The following is an 18,625-nucleotide window of genomic DNA, read 5'->3' on the forward strand; positions in this document are numbered from 1 at the left end:
TTCCAGCTCGCAATAGTGCAGAGTTATCTCAAAGAAAGGGGCCACGGTGTTTCTGTATCTCTACTATGTTGGTGCGGCTTCGGAACTTTTAAATATCTTGATATATCTCGAGAACTACTCATCTGATCAAAAAATATCATAGACCATAAAAAGTAGGAAACTTAATTCTCTACAAAAAAGGTCTCTTAACATTTTGCCATAGCTCGCTTCATTTCCGAGATATTTGCAGATTTATCTCAAGGGAAGGGGCCTAACGGACATACTTCGAGATATTTCTTCTTCTTGTTGTTCTTCTTCTGCACAGCTAAGCTGGAAGTGGCATTTGCGGCTCGCACTAGTGCAGAGTTATCTCAAAGAAAGGGGCCACGGTGTTTCTGTATCTCTATTATGTTGGTGCAGCTTCGGAACTTTTAAATATCTTGATATATCTCGAGAACTACGCATCTGATCAAAAAATATCATGGAACATAAAAAGTAGAAAACTTAATTCTCTACAAAAAAGGTCTCTTAACATTTTGCCATAGCTCGCTTCGTTTCCGAGATATTTGCAGATTTATCTCAAGGGAAGGGGCCTGACGGACATATTTCGAGATATTTCTTCTTCTTGTTGTTCTTCTTCTGCACACCTAAACTGGAAGTGGCATTTCCAGCTCGCAATAGTGCAGAGTTATCTCAAAGAAAGGGGCCACGGTGTTTCTGTATCTCTATTATGTTGGTGCGGCTTCGGAACTTTTAAATATCTCGATATATCTCGAGAACTACGCATCTGATCAAAAAATATCATAGAACATAAAAAGTAGGAAACTTAATTCTCTACAAAAAAGGTCTCTTAACATTTTGCCATAGCTCGCTTCGTTTCCGAGATATTTGCAGATTTATCTCAAGGGAAGGGGCCTGACCGACATATTTCGAGATATTTCTTCTTCTCGTTGTTCTTCTTCTGCACAGCTAAGCTGGAAGTGGCATTTACAGCGCGCAATAGTGCAGAGCTATCTCAAAGAAAGGGGCCACGGTGTTTCTGTATCTCTATTATGTTGGTGCGGCTTCGGAACTTTTAAATATCTCGATATATCTCGAAAACTACGCTTCTGATCAAAAAATATCATAGAACGTAAATTGTAGGAAACATAATTCTCTACAAAAAAGGTCTCTTAACATTTTGCCATAGCTCGCTTCGTTTCCGAGATATTTGCAGATTTATCTCAAGGGAAGGGGCCTGACGGACATATTTCGAGATAATTCTTCTTCTTGTTGTTCTTCTTCTGCACAGCTAAGCTGGAAGTGGCATTTGCAGCTCGCACTAGTGCAGAGTTATCTCAAAGAAAGGGGCCACGGTGTTTCTGTATCTCAATTATGTTGGTGCGGCTTCGGAACTTTTAAATATCTCGATATATCTCGAAAACTACGCTTCTGATCAAAAAATATCATAGAACATAAATTGTAGGAAACATAATTCTCTACAAAAAAGGTCTCTTAACATTTTGCCATAGCTCGTTTCGTTTCCGAGATATTTGCAGATATATCTCAAGGGAAGGGGCCTGACGGACATATTTCGAGATATTTCTTCTTCTGGTTGTTCTTCTTCTGCACAGCTAAGCTGGAAGTGGCATTTGCGGCTCGCACTAGTGCAGAGTTATCTCAAAGAAAGGGGCCACGGTGTTTCTGTATCTCTATTATGTTGGTGCGGCTTCGGAACTTTTAAATATCTCCATATATCTCGAAAACTACGCTTCTGATCAAAAAATATCATAGAACATAAATTGTAGGAAACATAATTCTCTACAAAAAACGTCTCTTAACACTTTGCCATAGCTCGCTTCGTTTCCGAGATATTTGCAGATTTATCTCAAGGGAAGGGGCCTGACGGACATATTTCGAGATATTTCTTCTTCTTGTTGTTCTTCTTCTGCACAGCTAAGCTGGAAAGGGCATTTGTAGCTCGTAATAGTGCAGAGTTATCTCAAAGAAAGGGGCCACGGTGTTTCTGTATCTTTATTATGTTGGTGCGGCTTCGGAACTTTTAAATATCTTGATATATCTCGAGAACTACGCATCTGATCATAAAATATCATAGAACATAAAAAGTAGGAAACTTCATTCTCTACAAAATAGGTCTCTTAACATTTTGCCATAGCTCGCTTCGTTTCCGAGATATTTGCAGATTTATCTCAAGGGAAGGGGCCTGACGGACATATTTCGAGATATTTCTTCTTCTTGTTGTTCTTCTTCTGCACAGCTAAGCTGGAAGTGGCATTTGCAGCTCGCAATAGTGCAGAGTTATCTCAAAGAAAGGGGCCACGGTGTTTCTGTATCTCTATTATGTTGGTGCGGCTTCGGAACTTTCAAATATCTTAATATATCTCGAGAACTACGTGTCTGATCAAAAAATATCATAGAACATAACTTGTAGGAAAGATAATTCTCTACAAAAAAGGTCTCTTAACATTTTGCCAGAGCTCGCTTCGTTTCCGAGATATTTGCAGATTTATCTCGAGGGAAGGGGCCTGACGGACATATTTCGAGATATTTCTTCTTCTTGTTGTTCTTCTTCTGCACAGTTAAGCTGGAAGCGGCATTTGCGGCTCGCACTAGTGCAGAGTTATCTCAAAGAAAGGGGCCACGGTGTTTCTGTATCTCTATTATGTTGGTGCGGCTTCGGAACTTTTAAATATCTCGATATATCTCGAAAACTACGCTTCTGATCAAAAAATATCATAGAACATAAATTGTAGGAAACATAATTCTCTACAAAAAAGGTCTCTTAACATTTTGCCATAGCTCGTTTCGTTTCCGAGATATTTGCAGATATATCTCAAGGGAAGGGGCCTGACGGACATATTTCGAGATATTTCTTCTTCTTGTTGTTCTTCTTCTGCACAGCTAAGCTGGAAGTGGCATTTGCGGCTCGCACTAGTGCAGAGTTATCTCAAAGAAAGGGGCCACGGTGTTTCTGTATCTCTATTATGTTGGTGCGGCTTCGGAACTTTTAAATATCTCCATATATCTCGAAAACTACGCTTCTGATCAAAAAATATCATAGAACATAAATTGTAGGAAACATAATTCTCTACAAAAAACGTCTCTTAACATTTTGCCATAGCTCGCTTCGTTTCCGAGATATTTGCAGATTCAGCTCAAAGGAACGGGCCTGACGGACATATTTCGAGATATTTCTTCTTCTTGTTGTTCTTCTTCTGCACAGCTAAACTGCAAGTGGCATTTCCAGCTCGCAATAGTGCAGAGTTATCTCAAAGAAAGGGGCCACGGTGTTTCTGTATCTCTACTATGTTGGTGCGGCTTCGGAACTTTTAAATATCTTGATATATCTCGAGAACTACGCATCTGATCAAAAAATATCATAGAACATAAATAGTAGGAAACTTAATTCTCTACAAAAAAGGTCTCTCAACATTTTGCCATAGCTCGCTTCGTTTCCGAGATATTTGCACATTTATCTCAAGGGAAGGCGCCTAACGGACATATTTCGAGATATTTCTTCTTCTTGTTGTTCTTCTTCTGCACAGCTAAGCTGGAAGTGGCATTTGCGGCTCGCACTAGTGCAGAGTTATCTCAAAGAAAGGGGCCACGGTGTTTCTGTATCTCTATTATGTTGGTGCAGCTTCGGTACTTTTAAATATCTTGATATATCTCGAGATCTACGCATCTGATCAAAAAATATCATAGAACATAAAAAGTAGGAAACTTAATTCTCTACAAAAAAGGTCTCTTAACATTTTGCCATAGCTCGCTTCGTTTCCGAGATATTTGCAGATTTATCTCAAGGGAAGGGGCCTGACGGACATATTTCGAGATATTTCTTCTTCTTGTTGTTCTTCTTCTGCACAGCTAAGCTGGAAGTGGCATTTGCAGCTCGCAATAGTGCAGAGTTATCTCAAAGAAAGGGGCCACGGTGTTTCTGTATCTCTATTATGTTGGTGCGGCTTTGGAACTGTTAAATATCTTGATATATCTCGAGAACTACGCATCTGATCAAAAAATATCATAGAACATAAAAAGTAGGAAAATTAATTCGCTACACAAAAGGTCTCTTTACATTTTGCCATAGCTCACTTCGTTTCCGAGATATATGCAGATTTATCTCAAGGGAAGGGGCCTGACGGACATATTTCGAGATATTTCTTCTTCTTGTTGTTCTTCTTCTGCACAGCTAAGCTGGAAGTGGCATTTGCAGCTCGCAATAGTGCAGAGTTATCTCAAAGAAAGGGGCCACGGTGTTTCTGTATCTCTATTATGTTGGTGCGGCTTCGGAACTTTTAAATATCTTGATATATCTCGAGAACTACGCATCTGATCAAAAAATATCATAGAACCTAAAAAGTAGGAAACTTAATTCTCTACAAAAAAAGGTCTCTTAACATTTTGCCATAGCTCGCTTCGTTTCCGAGATATGTGCAGATTTATCTCAAGGGAAGGGGCCTGACGGACATATTTAGAGATATTTCTTCTTCTTGTTGATCTTCTTCTGCACAGCTAAGCTGGAAGTGGCATTTACAGCTCGCAATAGTGCAGAGTTATCTCAAGGAAAGGGGCCACGGTGATTCTGTATCTCTATTATGTTGGTGCGGCTTCGGAACTTTTAAATATCATGATATATCTCGAGAAGTACGCATCTGATCAAAAAATATCATAGAACATAAAAAGTAGGAAACTTAATTCTCTACAAAAAAGGTTTCTTAACATTTTGCCATAGCTCGCTTCGTTTCCGAGATATTTGCAGATTTATCTCAAGGGAAGGGGCCTGACGGACATATTTCGAGATATTTCTTCTTCTTGTTGTTCTTCTTCTGCACAGTTAAACTGGAAGTGGCATTTCCAGCTCGCAATAGTGCAGAGTTATCTCAAGGAAAGGGGCCACGGTGTTCTGTATCTCTATTATGTTGGTGCGGCTTCGGAACTTTTAAATATCTTGATATATCTCGAGAACTACGCATCTGATCAAAAAATATCATAGAACATAAAAAGTAGGAAACTTAATTCTCTACAAATAAAGTCTCTTAACATTTTGCCATAGCTCGCTTCGTTTCCGAGATATTTGCAGATTTATCTCAAGGGAAGGGGCCTGACGGACATATTTCGAGATATTTCTTCTTCTTGTTGTTCTTCTTCTGCACAGCTAAGCTGGAAGTGGCATTTGCAGCTCGCAATAGTGCAGAGTTATCTCAAAGAAAGGGGCCACGGTGTTTCTGTATCTCTATTATGTTGGTGCGGCTTTGGAACTTTTAAATATCTTGATATATCTCGAGAACTACGCATCTGATCAAAAAATATCATAGAACATAAAAAGTAGGAAAATTAATTCGCTACACAAAAGGTCTCTTTACATTTTGCCATAGCTCACTTCGTTTCCGAGATATATGCAGATTTATCTCAAGGGAAGGGGCCTGACGGACATATTTCGAGATATTTCTTCTTCTTGTTGTTCTTCTTCTGCACAGCTAAGCTGGAAGTGGCATTTGTAGCTCGCAATAGTGCAGAGTTATCTCAAAGAAAGAGGCCACGGTGTTTCTGTACCTCTATTATATTGGTGCAGCTTCGGAACTTTTAAATATCTCGATATATCTCGAGAACTACGCATCTGATCAAAAAATATCATAGAACATAAAAAGTAGGAAACTTAATTCTCTACAAAAAAGGTCTCTTAACCTTTTGCCATAGCTCGCTTCGTTTCCGAGATATATGCAGATTTAGCTCAAGGGAAGGGCCCTGACGGACATATTTCGAGATATTTCTTCTTCTTGTTGTTCTTCTTCTGCACAGCTAAGCTGGAAGTGGCATTTGCAGCTCGCAATAGTGCAGAGTTATCTCAAAGAAAGGGGCCACGGTGTTTCTGTATCTCTATTATGTTGGTGCGGCTTCGGAACTTTTAAATATCTTGATATATCTCGAGAACTACGCATCTGATCAAAAAATATCATAGAACATAAAAAGTAGGAAACTTAATTCTCTACACAAAAGGTCTCTTTACATTTTGCCATAGCTCACTTCGTTTCCGAGATATATGCAGATTTATCTCAAGGGAAGGGGCCTGACGGACATATTTCGAGATATTTCTTCTTCTTGTTGTTCTTCTTCTGCACAGCTAAGCTGGAAGTGGCATTTGTAGCTCGCAATAGTGCAGAGTTATCTCAAAGAAAGAGGCCACGGTGTTTCTGTACCTCTATTATATTGGTGCAGCTTCGGAACTTTTAAATATCTTGATATATCTCGAGAACTACGCATCTGATCAAAAAATATCATAGAACATAAGAAGTAGAAAACTTAATTCTCTACAAAAAAGGTCTCTTAACATTTTGCCATAGCTCGCTTCGTTTCCGAGATATATGCAGATTTATCTCAAGGGAAGGGGCCTGACGGACATATTTCGAGATATTTCTTCTTCTTGTTGTTCTTCTTCTGCACAGCTAAGCTGGAAGTGGCATTTGCAGCTCGCAATAGTGCAGAGTTATCTCAAAGAAAGGGGCCACGGTGTTTCTGTATCTCTATTATGTTGGTGCGGCTTCGGAACTTTTAAATATCTCGATATGTCTCGAAAACTACGCTTCTGATCAAAAAATGTCATAGAACGTAACTCGTAGGAAACATAATTCTCTACAAAAAAGGTCTCTTAACATTTTGCCATAGCTCGCTTCGTTTCCGAGATATGTGCAGATTTATCTCAAGGGAAGGGGCCTGACGGACATATTTCGAGATATTTCTTCTTCTTGTTGTTCTTCTTCTGCACAGCTAAACTGGAAGTGGCATTTCCAGCTCGCAATAGTGCAGAGTTATCTCGCAGAAAGGGGCCACGCTGTTTCCGTATCTCTATTATGTTGGTGCGTCTTCGGAACTTTTAAATATCTTGATATATCTCGAAAACTACGCATCTGATCAAAAAATATCATAGAACCTAAATTGTAGGAAACGTAATTCTCTACAAAAAAGGTCTCTTATCATTTTGCCATAAATCGCATCGTTTCCGAGATATTTGCAGATCTAATTCAAGGGAAGGGGCCTGACGGACATATTTCGAGATATTTCTTCTTCCTGTTGTTCTTCTTCTGCACAGCTAAAGTGGAAGTTACATTTGCAGCTCGGAATAGTGCAGAGTTATCTCAAAGAAAGAGGCCACGGTGTTTATGTATCTTTATTATGTTGGTGCGGCTTCGGAACCTTTAAATATCTCGATATATCTCCAGAACTACGCATCTGATCAAATAATATCGTAGAACATAAAAGGTAGGAAACTTAATTCTCTACAAATAAGGTCTCTTAACATTTTGCCATAGCTCGCTTCGTTTCCGAGATATTTGCAGATTTATCCCAAGGGAAGGGGCCTGACGGACATATTTCGAGATATTTCTTCTTCTTGTTGTTCTTCTTCTGCACAGCTAAGCTGGAAGTGGCATTTCCAGCTCGCAATAGTGCAGAGTTATCTCAAAGAAAGGGGCCACGGTGTTTCTGTATCTCTATTATGTTGGTGCGGCTTCGGAACTTTTAAATATCTCGTTATATCTCGAAAACTACGCATCTGATCAAATAATATCATAGAACATAAAAAGTAGGAAACTTAATTCTCTACAAAAAAGGTCTCTTAACATTTTGCCATAGCTCGCTTCGTTTCTGACATATTTGCAGATATATCTCAAGGGAAGGGGCCTGACGGACATATTTCCAGATATTTCTTCTTCTTGTTGTTCTTCTTCTGCACAGCTAAAGTGGAAGTTACATTTGCAGCTCGGAATAGTGCAGAGTTGTCTCAAAGAAAGAGGCCACGGTGTTTATGTATCTTTATTATGTTGGTGCGGCTTCGGAACCTTTAAATATCTCGATATATCTCGAAAACTACGCATCTGATCAAAAAATATCATAGAACATAAATAGTAGGAAACTTAATTTCCTACAAAAAAGATCTCTTAATATTTTGCCATAGCTCGCATTGTTTCCGAGATATTTGCAGATTTAGCTCAAGGGAAGGGGCCTGACGGACTTAATCCGAGATATTTCTTGTTCTTGTTGTGCTTCTTCTGCACAGCTAAGCTCGAACTGACATTTGCAGCTCGCAATAGTGCAGAGTTATCTCACAGAAAGGGGCCACGGTGTTTCCGTATCTCTATTATGTTGGTGCGTCTTCGGAACTTTTAAATATCTTGATATATCTCGAAAACTACGCATCTGATCAAAAAATATCATAGAACATAAATTGTAGGAGCCATAATTCTCTACAAAAAAGGTCTCTTAACATTTTGCCATAGTTCGTTTCGTTTCCGAGATATTTGCAGATATATCTCAAGGGAAGGGGCCTGACGGACATATTTCGAGATATTTCTTCTTCTTGTTGTTCTTCTTCTGCACAGCTAAACTGGAAGTGGCATTTCCAGCTCGCAATAGCGCAGAGTTATCTCAAAGAAAGGGGCCACGGTGTTTCTGTATCTCTATTATGTTGGTGCGGCTTCGGAACTTTTAAATATCTCGATATATCTCGAAAACTACGCTTCTGATCAAAAAATATCATAGAACATAAATTGTAGGAAACATAATTCTCTATAAAAAACGTCTCTTAACATTTTGCCATAGCTCGCTTCGTTTCCGAGATATTTGCAGATTCAGCTCAAAGGAACTGGCCCGACGGACATATTTCGAGATATTTCTTCTTCTTGTTGTTCTTCCTCTGCACAGCTATGCTGGAAGTGGCATTTGCAGCTCGCAATAGTGCAGAGTTATCTCAAAGAAAGGGGCCACGGTGTTTCTGTATCTCTATTATGTTGGTGCGGCTTCGGAACTTTTAAATATCTTGATATATCTCGAGAACTACGCATCTGATCAAAAAATATCATAGAACATAAAAAGTAGGAAACTTAATTCTCTACAAAAAAGGTCTCTTAACATTTCGCCATAGCTCGCTTCGTTTCCGAGATATTTGCAGATTTATCTCAAGGGAAGGGGCCTGACGGACATATTTCGAGATATTTCTTCTTCTTGTTGTTCTTCTTCTGCACAGCTAAGCTGGAAGTGGCATTTACAGCTCGCAATCGTGCAGAGTTATCTCAAAGAAAGGGGCCACGGTGTTTCTGTATCTCTATTATGTTGGTGCGGCTTCGGAACTTTTAAATATCTCGATATGTCTCGAAAACTACGCTTCTGATCAAAAAATGTCATAGAACGTAACTCGTAGGAAACATAATTCTCTACAAAAAAGGTCTCTTAACATTTTGCCATAGCTCGCTTCGTTTCCGAGATATGTGCAGATTTATCTCAAGGGAAGGGGCCTGACGGACATATTTCGAGATATTTCTTCTTCTTGTTGTTCTTCTTCTGCACAGCTAAACTGGAAGTGGCACTTCCAGCTCGCAATAGTGCAGAGTTATCTCGCAGAAAGGGGCCACGCTGTTTCCGTATCTCTATTATGTTGGTGCGTCTTCGGAACTTTTAAATATCTTGATATATCTCGAAAACTACGCATCTGATCAAAAAATATCATAGAACCTAAATTGTAGGAAACGTAATTCTCTACAAAAAAGGTCTCTTATCATTTTGCCATAAATCGCATCGTTTCCGAGATATTTGCAGATCTAATTCAAGGGAAGGGGCCTGACGGACATATTTCGAGATATTTCTTCTTCCTGTTGTTCTTCTTCTGCACAGCTAAAGTGGAAGTTACATTTGCAGCTCGGAATAGTGCAGAGTTATCTCAAAGAAAGAGGCCACGGTGTTTATGTATCTTTATTATGTTGGTGCGGCTTCGGAACCTTTAAATATCTCGATATATCTCCAGAACTACGCATCTGATCAAATAATATCGTAGAACATAAAAGGTAGGAAACTTAATTCTCTACAAATAAGGTCTCTTAACATTTTGCCATAGCTCGCTTCGTTTCCGAGATATTTGCAGATTTATCTCAAGGGAAGGGGCCTGACGGACATATTTCGAGATATTTCTTCTTCTTGTTGTTCTTCTTCTGCACAGCTAAGCTGGAAGTGGCATTTCCAGCTCGCAATAGTGCAGAGTTATCTCAAAGAAAGGGGCCACGGTGTTTCTGTATCTCTATTATGTTGGTGCGGCTTCGGAACTTTTAAATATCTCGTTATATCTCGAAAACTACGCATCTGATCAAATAATATCATAGAACATAAAAAGTAGGAAACTTAATTCTCTACAAAAAAGGTCTCTTAACATTTTGCCATAGCTCGCTTCGTTTCTGACATATTTGCAGATATATCTCAAGGGAAGGGGCCTGACGGACATATTTCCAGATATTTCTTCTTCTTGTTGTTCTTCTTCTGCACAGCTAAAGTGGAAGTTACATTTGCAGCTCGGAATAGTGCAGAGTTGTCTCAAAGAAAGAGGCCACGGTGTTTATGTATCTTTATTATGTTGGTGCGGCTTCGGAACCTTTAAATATCTCGATATATCTCGAAAACTACGCATCTGATCAAAAAATATCATAGAACATAAATAGTAGGAAACTTAATTTCCTACAAAAAAGATCTCTTAATATTTTGCCATAGCTCGCATTGTTTCCGAGATATTTGCAGATTTAGCTCAAGGGAAGGGGCCTGACGGACTTAATCCGAGATATTTCTTGTTCTTGTTGTGCTTCTTCTGCACAGCTAAGCTCGAACTGACATTTGCAGCTCGCAATAGTGCAGAGTTATCTCACAGAAAGGGGCCACGGTGTTTCCGTATCTCTATTATGTTGGTGCGTCTTCGGAACTTTTAAATATCTTGATATATCTCGAAAACTACGCATCTGATCAAAAAATATCATAGAACATAAATTGTAGGAGCCATAATTCTCTACAAAAAAGGTCTCTTAACATTTTGCCATAGTTCGTTTCGTTTCCGAGATATTTGCAGATATATCTCAAGGGAAGGGGCCTGACGGACATATTTCGAGATATTTCTTCTTCTTGTTGTTCTTCTTCTGCACAGCTAAACTGGAAGTGGCATTTCCAGCTCGCAATAGCGCAGAGTTATCTCAAAGAAAGGGGCCACGGTGTTTCTGTATCTCTATTATGTTGGTGCGGCTTCGGAACTTTTAAATATCTCGATATATCTCGAAAACTACGCTTCTGATCAAAAAATATCATAGAACATAAATTGTAGGAAACATAATTCTCTATAAAAAACGTCTCTTAACATTTTGCCATAGCTCGCTTCGTTTCCGAGATATTTGCAGATTCAGCTCAAAGGAACTGGCCCGACGGACATATTTCGAGATATTTCTTCTTCTTGTTGTTCTTCCTCTGCACAGCTATGCTGGAAGTGGCATTTGCAGCTCGCAATAGTGCAGAGTTATCTCAAAGAAAGGGGCCACGGTGTTTCTGTATCTCTATTATGTTGGTGCGGCTTCGGAACTTTTAAATATCTTGATATATCTCGAGAACTACGCATCTGATCAAAAAATATCATAGAACATAAAAAGTAGGAAACTTAATTCTCTACAAAAAAGGTCTCTTAACATTTCGCCATAGCTCGCTTCGTTTCCGAGATATTTGCAGATTTATCTCAAGGGAAGGGGCCTGACGGACATATTTCGAGATATTTCTTCTTCTTGTTGTTCTTCTTCTGCACAGCTAAGCTGGAAGTGGCATTTACAGCTCGCAATCGTGCAGAGTTATCTCAAAGAAAGGGGCCACGGTGTTTCTGTATCTCTATTATGTTGGTGCGGCTTCGGAACTTTTAAATATCTCGATATGTCTCGAAAACTACGCTTCTGATCAAAAAATGTCATAGAACGTAACTCGTAGGAAACATAATTCTCTACAAAAAAGGTCTCTTAACATTTTGCCATAGCTCGCTTCGTTTCCGAGATATGTGCAGATTTATCTCAAGGGAAGGGGCCTGACGGACATATTTCGAGATATTTCTTCTTCTTGTTGTTCTTCTTCTGCACAGCTAAACTGGAAGTGGCACTTCCAGCTCGCAATAGTGCAGAGTTATCTCGCAGAAAGGGGCCACGCTGTTTCCGTATCTCTATTATGTTGGTGCGTCTTCGGAACTTTTAAATATCTTGATATATCTCGAAAACTACGCATCTGATCAAAAAATATCATAGAACCTAAATTGTAGGAAACGTAATTCTCTACAAAAAAGGTCTCTTATCATTTTGCCATAAATCGCATCGTTTCCGAGATATTTGCAGATCTAATTCAAGGGAAGGGGCCTGACGGACATATTTCGAGATATTTCTTCTTCCTGTTGTTCTTCTTCTGCACAGCTAAAGTGGAAGTTACATTTGCAGCTCGGAATAGTGCAGAGTTATCTCAAAGAAAGAGGCCACGGTGTTTATGTATCTTTATTATGTTGGTGCGGCTTCGGAACCTTTAAATATCTCGATATATCTCCAGAACTACGCATCTGATCAAATAATATCGTAGAACATAAAAGGTAGGAAACTTAATTCTCTACAAATAAGGTCTCTTAACATTTTGCCATAGCTCGCTTCGTTTCCGAGATATTTGCAGATTTATCTCAAGGGAAGGGGCCTGACGGACATATTTCGAGATATTTCTTCTTCTTGTTGTTCTTCTTCTGCACAGCTAAGCTGGAAGTGGCATTTCCAGCTCGCAATAGTGCAGAGTTATCTCAAAGAAAGGGGCCACGGTGTTTCTGTATCTCTATTATGTTGGTGCGGCTTCGGAACTTTTAAATATCTCGTTATATCTCGAAAACTACGCATCTGATCAAATAATATCATAGAACATAAAAAGTAGGAAACTTAATTCTCTACAAAAAAGGTCTCTTAACATTTTGCCATAGCTCGCTTCGTTTCTGACATATTTGCAGATATATCTCAAGGGAAGGGGCCTGACGGACATATTTCCAGATATTTCTTCTTCTTGTTGTTCTTCTTCTGCACAGCTAAAGTGGAAGTTACATTTGCAGCTCGGAATAGTGCAGAGTTGTCTCAAAGAAAGAGGCCACGGTGTTTATGTATCTTTATTATGTTGGTGCGGCTTCGGAACCTTTAAATATCTCGATATATCTCGAAAACTACGCATCTGATCAAAAAATATCATAGAACATAAATAGTAGGAAACTTAATTTCCTACAAAAAAGATCTCTTAATATTTTGCCATAGCTCGCATTGTTTCCGAGATATTTGCAGATTTAGCTCAAGGGAAGGGGCCTGACGGACTTAATCCGAGATATTTCTTGTTCTTGTTGTGCTTCTTCTGCACAGCTAAGCTCGAACTGACATTTGCAGCTCGCAATAGTGCAGAGTTATCTCACAGAAAGGGGCCACGGTGTTTCCGTATCTCTATTATGTTGGTGCGTCTTCGGAACTTTTAAATATCTTGATATATCTCGAAAACTACGCATCTGATCAAAAAATATCATAGAACATAAATTGTAGGAGCCATAATTCTCTACAAAAAAGGTCTCTTAACATTTTGCCATAGTTCGTTTCGTTTCCGAGATATTTGCAGATATATCTCAAGGGAAGGGGCCTGACGGACATATTTCGAGATATTTCTTCTTCTTGTTGTTCTTCTTCTGCACAGCTAAACTGGAAGTGGCATTTCCAGCTCGCAATAGCGCAGAGTTATCTCAAAGAAAGGGGCCACGGTGTTTCTGTATCTCTATTATGTTGGTGCGGCTTCGGAACTTTTAAATATCTCGATATATCTCGAAAACTACGCTTCTGATCAAAAAATATCATAGAACATAAATTGTAGGAAACATAATTCTCTATAAAAAACGTCTCTTAACATTTTGCCATAGCTCGCTTCGTTTCCGAGATATTTGCAGATTCAGCTCAAAGGAACTGGCCCGACGGACATATTTCGAGATATTTCTTCTTCTTGTTGTTCTTCCTCTGCACAGCTATGCTGGAAGTGGCATTTGCAGCTCGCAATAGTGCAGAGTTATCTCAAAGAAAGGGGCCACGGTGTTTCTGTATCTCTATTATGTTGGTGCGGCTTCGGAACTTTTAAATATCTTGATATATCTCGAGAACTACGCATCTGATCAAAAAATATCATAGAACATAAAAAGTAGGAAACTTAATTCTCTACAAAAAAGGTCTCTTAACATTTCGCCATAGCTCGCTTCGTTTCCGAGATATTTGCAGATTTATCTCAAGGGAAGGGGCCTGACGGACATATTTCGAGATATTTCTTCTTCTTGTTGTCCTTCTTCTGCACAGCTAAGCTGGAAGTGGCATTTACAGCTCGCAATCGTGCAGAGTTATCTCAAAGAAAGGGGCCACGGTGTTTCTGTATCTCTATTATGTTGGTGCGGCTTCGGAACTTTTAAATATCTTGATATATCTCGAGAACTACGCATCTGATCAAAAAATATCATAGAACATGAAAAGTAGGAAACTTAATTCTCTACAAAAAAGGTCTCTTAACATTTCGCCATAGCTCGCTTCGTTTCCGAGATATTTGCAGATTTATCTGAAGGGAAGGGGCCTGACGGACATATTTCGAGATATTTCTTCTTCTTGTTGTTCTTCTTCTGCACAGCTAAGCTGGAAGTGGCATTTGCGGCTCGCACTAGTGCAGAGTTATCTCAAAGAAAGGGGCCACGGTGTTTCTGTATCCCTATTATGTTGGTGCGGCTTCGGAACTTTTAAATACCTCGATATATCTCGAAAACTACGCTTCTGATCAAAAAATATCATAGAACATAAATTGTAGGAAATATAATTCTCTACAAAAAACGTCTCTTAACATTTTGCCATAGCTCGCTTCGTTTCCGAGATATTTGCAGATTCAGCTCAAAGGAACTGGCCTGACGGACATATTTCGAGATATTTCTTCTTCTTGTTGTTCTTCCTCTGCACAGCTAAGCTGGAAGTGGCATTTGCAGCTCGCAATAGTGCAGAGTTATCTCAAAGAAAGGGGCCACGGTGTTTCTGTATCTCTATTATGTTGGTGCGGCTTCGGAACTTTTAAATATCTTGATATATCTCGAGAACTACGCATCTGATCAAAAAATATCATACAACATAAAAAGTAGGAAACTTAATTCTCTACAAAAAAGGTCTCTTAAGATTTTGCCATAGCTCGCTTCGTTTCCGAGATATTTGCAGATTTATCTCAAGGGAAGGGGCCTGACGGACATATTTCGAGATATTTCTTCTTCTTGTTGTTCTTCTTCTGCACAGCTAAGCTGGAAGTGGCATTTGCGGCTCGCACTAGTGCAGAGTTATCTCAAAGAAAGGGGCCACGGTGTTTCTGTATCCCTATTATGTTGGTGCGGCTTCGGAACTTTTAAATATCTCGATATATCTCGAAAACTACGCTTCTGATCAAAAAATATCATAGAACATAAATTGTAGGAAACATAATTCTCTACAAAAAACGTCTCTTAACATTTTGCCATAGTTCGCTTCGTTTCCGAGATATTTGCAGATATATCTCAAGGGAAGGGGCCTGACGGACATATTTCGAGATATTTCTTCTTCTTGTTGTTCTTCTTCTGCACAGCTAAACTGGAAGTGGCATTTCCAGCTCGCAATAGCGCAGAGTTATCTCAAAGAAAGGGGCCACGGTGTTTCTGTATCTCTATTATGTTGGTGCGGCTTCGGAACTTTTAAATATCTCGATATATCTCGAAAACTACGCTTCTGATCAAAAAATATCATAGAACATAAATTGTAGGAAACATAATTCTCTATAAAAAACGTCTCTTAACATTTTGCCATAGCTCGCTTCGTTTCCGAGATATTTGCAGATTCAGCTCAAAGGAACTGGCCCGACGGACATATTTCGAGATATTTCTTCTTCTTGTTGTTCTTCCTCTGCACAGCTATGCTGGAAGTGGCATTTGCAGCTCGCAATAGTGCAGAGTTATCTCAATGAAAGGGGCCACGGTGTTTCTGTATCTCTATTATGTTGGTGCGGCTTCGGAACTTTTAAATATCTTGATATATCTCGAGAACTACGCATCTGATCAAAAAATATCATAGAACATAAAAAGTAGGAAACTTAATTCTCTACAAAAAAGGTCTCTTAACATTTCGCCATAGCTCGCTTCGTTTCCGAGATATTTGCAGATTTATCTCAAGGGAAGGGGCCTGACGGACATATTTCGAGATATTTCTTCTTCTTGTTGTCCTTCTTCTGCACAGCTAAGCTGGAAGTGGCATTTACAGCTCGCACTAGTGCAGAGTTATCTCAAAGAAAGGGGCCACGGTGTTTCTGTATCCCTATTATGTTGGTGCGGCTTCGGAACTTTTAAATATCTCGATATATCTCGAAAACTACGCTTCTGATCAAAAAATATCATAGAACATAAATTGTAGGAAACATAATTCTCTACAAAAAACGTCTCTTAACATTTTGCCATAGTTCGCTTCGTTTCCGAGATATTTGCAGATTCAGCTCAAAGGAACTGGCCTGACGGACATATTTCGAGATATTTCTTCTTCTTGTTGTTCTTCCTCTGCACAGCTAAGCTGGAAGTGGCATTTGCAGCTCGCAATAGTGCAAAGTTATCTCAAAGAAAGGGGCCACGGTGTTTCTGTATCTCTATTATGTTGGTGCGGCTTCGGAACTTTTAAATATCTTGATATATCTCGAGATCTACGCATCTCATCAAAAAATATCATAGAACATAAAAAGTAGGAAACTTAATTCTCTACAAAAAAGGTCTCTTAACATTTTGCCATAGCTCGCTTCGTTTCCGAGATATTTGCAGATTTATCTCAAGGGAAGGGGCCTGACGGACATATTTCTAGATATTTCTTCTTCTTGTTGTTCTTCTTCTGCACAGCTAAGCTGGAAGTGGCATTTGCGGCTCGCACTAGTGCAGAGTTATCTCAAAGAAAGGGGCCACGGTGTTTCTGTATCCCTATTATGTTGGTGCGGCTTCGGAACTTTTAAATATCTCGATATATCTCGAAAACTACGCTTCTGATCAAAAAATATCATAGAACATAAATTGTAGGAAACATAATTCTCTACAAAAAACGTCTCCAAAGATTTTGCCATAGCTCGCTTCGTTTCCGAGATATTTGCAGATTCAGCTCAAAGGAACTGGCCTGACGGACATATTTCGAGATATTTCTTCTTCTTGTTGTTCTTCCTCTGCACAGCTAAGCTGGAAGTAGCATTTGCAGCTCGCAATAGTGCAGAGTTATCTCAAAGAAAGGGGCCACGGTGTTTCTGTATCTCTATTATGTTGGTGCGGCTTCGGAACTTTTAAATATCTTGATATATCTCGAGAACAACGCATCTGATCAAAAAATATCATAGAACATAAAAAGTAGGAAACTTAATTCTCTACAAAAAAGGTCTCTTAACATTTCGCCATAGCTCGCTTCGTTTCCGAGATATTTGCAGATTTATCTCAAGGGAAGGGGCCTGACGGACATATTTCGAGATATTTCTTCTTCTTGTTGTTCTTCTTCTGCACAGCTAAGCTGGAAGTGGCATTTACAGCTCGCAATCGTGCAGAGTTATCTCAAAGAAAGGGGCCACGGTGTTTCTGTATCTCTTATTATGTTGGTGCGGCTTCGGAACTTTTAAATATCTTGATATATCTCGAGAACTACGCATCTGATCAAAAAATATCATAGAACATAAAAAGTAGGAAACTTAATTCTCTACAAAAAAGGTCTCTTAACATTTCGCCATAGCTCGCTTCGTTTCCGAGATATTTGCAGATTTATCTGAAGGGAAGGGGCCTGACGGACATATTTCGAGATATTTCTTCTTCTTGTTGTTCTTCTTCTGCACAGCTAAGCTGGAAGTGGCATTTGCGGCTCGCACTAGTGCAGAGTTATCTCAAAGAAAGGGGCCACGGTGTTTCTGTATCCCTATTATGTTGGTGCGGCTTCGGAACTTTTAAATATCTCGATATATCTCGAAAACTACGCTTCTGATCAAAAAATATCATAGAACATAAATTGTAGGAAACATAATTCTCTATAAAAAACGTCTCTTAACATTTTGCCATAGCTCGCTTCGTTTCCGAGATATTTGCAGATTCAGCTCAAAGGAACTGGCCTGACGGACATATTTCGAGATATTTCTTCTTCTTGTTGTTCTTCCTCTGCACAGCTAAGCTGGAAGTGGCATTTGCAGCTCGCAATAGTGCAGAGTTATCTCAAAGAAAGGGGCCACGGTGTTTCTGTATCTCTATTATGTTGGTGCGGCTTCGGAACTTTTAAATATCTTGATATATCTCGAGAACTACGCATCTGATCAAAAAATATCATAGAACATAAAAAGTAGGAAACTTAATTCTCTACAAAAAAGGTCTCTTAACATTTTGCCATAGCTCGCTTGGTTTCCGAGATATTTGCAGATTTATCTCAAGGGAAGGGGCCTGACGGACATATTTCGAGATATTTCTTCTTCTTTTTGTTCTTCCTCTGCACAGCTAAGCTGGAAGTGGCATTTGCGGCTCGCACTAGTGCAGAGTTATCTCAAAGAAAGGGGCCACGGTGTTTCTGTATCCCTATTATGTTGGTGCGGCTTCGGAACTTTTAAATATCTCGATATATCTCGAAAACTACGCTTCTGATCAAAAAATATCATAGAATATAAATTGCAGGAAACATAATTCTCTACAAAAAACGTCTCTTAACATTTTGCCATAGCTCGCTTCGTTTCCGAGATATTTGCAGATTCAGCTCAAAGGAACTGGCCTGACGGACATATTTCGAGA

The sequence above is a fragment of the Osmia lignaria genome, unplaced genomic scaffold, assembly GCF_051020975.1.
Source record: "Osmia lignaria lignaria isolate PbOS001 unplaced genomic scaffold, iyOsmLign1 scaffold0001, whole genome shotgun sequence".
Taxonomy (NCBI): domain Eukaryota; kingdom Metazoa; phylum Arthropoda; class Insecta; order Hymenoptera; family Megachilidae; genus Osmia; species Osmia lignaria.